A 1775-nucleotide genomic window follows, 5' to 3' on the forward strand; every position below is an offset into this window, starting at 1 on the left:
ATTTGATAAGGAAAATTTATGCCTTCTTTTTAGAGATTTTCCTGTGTCTGCTGGTTTCGTCGATGTTTATTTCAATGTAATTCACATGTTGAACAGGCATATTTTGGGGTGGCATATTCTGGTAGCCTTCATAATGATGTCTTAAGAGCTTTCTATGGGAACGCAGTGATATGATTTTGTGAAAGATACGTAGAATTTGAAGGAAATATCAATTTATTATTAAAATACTTTTCTTTTTCTCCATGTATTCACCTATTGTCTATATCATAAATTGAGTCATAGGATTTGTGAAATTTTGTGTCTTATTTCTTTCACTTAACATAAAGGTTTTCAAAATTCATTTACATTATCACACATGTCAGACTGCTATTAAAAAAAAAAAGTTAGTCCTTGCCACTCCCGGCCTAGAGGAAAGGGCTTTTGGGCTGCCATCTGTCCCGCTACTCCCAGCCCAGAGGTAGGGGCTTCTGAGCCACTGTCCCACTGCTCCTGGTCCAGAGAAAGGGGCTCCCCAGCCACCATCCCTCCCACCGTTCCCAGCCCAGAGGAAGGGGCTTTTGGGCTGCCATCTGTCCCACCACTCCAAGCCCAGAGGAAGGGGCTTCCAGGTCACCATCACTACCACCACTCTGGCCCCTGTCTGACCTCTCCCAGCTCAGAGGAGGTGAGCTCTGCTGGCGCCAAGAGCACCCAGCCTGCCCTCCCAGTGGAAATGAGAAAACACGTAAATAAGTCTCAAAACCAGACTTCCAGATCACCTACAGCAACCCCAAAGGGAAATGAGATGGAACACTCTGATACTGAACCACCTGGACCCACTGTACTGGCAACAAAAGGGAATCTGGAAAAAATGAAATCAGAAATAATTTCTCAGATATTAAGAGAAATTGTGCTCCTAGTGCAAGACATGATTAATAAATCTAGAGAGGAGTTGAGGAACATGATGGAATCCCAACATGGGAAACAAATGGAATCCATAAAACAGATGCAAACATATTTCCAGGAGATGAAAAACTCCATTGAAAGCCTACACAGCACAATGAGCCAATGTGAGGACAGAATTTCAGATATAGAAGATAAGATTGCAATTAATGACCAGGAAAAGAAAAATTGCTTCCAAATTATAAGGGGACATGAGAAATCAATTCAACAGCTGCTAGAGGATGCAAAGAAGAATAACATAAGACAGATTGCAGTCAATGGAGAAACAGGAGAGAGTGCAGATGACATTAAAAATAAAAACTCTTCACAGAAGTAATGGCAGAAAACTTCCCAAGCAGGGGAAAAGAACTTGACATACAGGTAAGTGAGGCACATAGGACTCCAAATAGCCTTGATAAAAAAAATCTACACATAGGCATATGATTGTTAAGATTCCAGAAACTTAACAGAAGAACAAAGTTCTACAAGCAGTTAGAGAAAAGAAACAAATCATATACAAAAGAAACAAATCATATACAAAGGAAAGCCTATCAGAATCACAGCAGACTTCACAACACAAACCATCAAGGCAAGAAGAGCTTGGAGTGACATACTCCAAGCCATAAAAAAAAACAGCTTCCAACCCAGATTGATGTACCCTGCAAAACTATCTTTCAAAATGGATGGACAAATAAGAGACTTTCATGACAAAGAGCACCTTAGGAACTTCGTGAATACCAAACCAGCACTCCAAAATATTTTACACAGTATCCAGGAACAGACATTGAGGATCAAAACCCCAGAAAGCAAAGCAGAATGAACCCATCTGGCATGACAAGAAATTAAATGGTAAG

Source organism: Heterocephalus glaber, unplaced genomic scaffold (genome assembly GCF_053883595.1).
Source record: "Heterocephalus glaber isolate CG9 unplaced genomic scaffold, H.glaber_assembly_v1.0 deba00000122, whole genome shotgun sequence".
Taxonomy (NCBI): Eukaryota; Metazoa; Chordata; class Mammalia; order Rodentia; family Bathyergidae; genus Heterocephalus; species Heterocephalus glaber.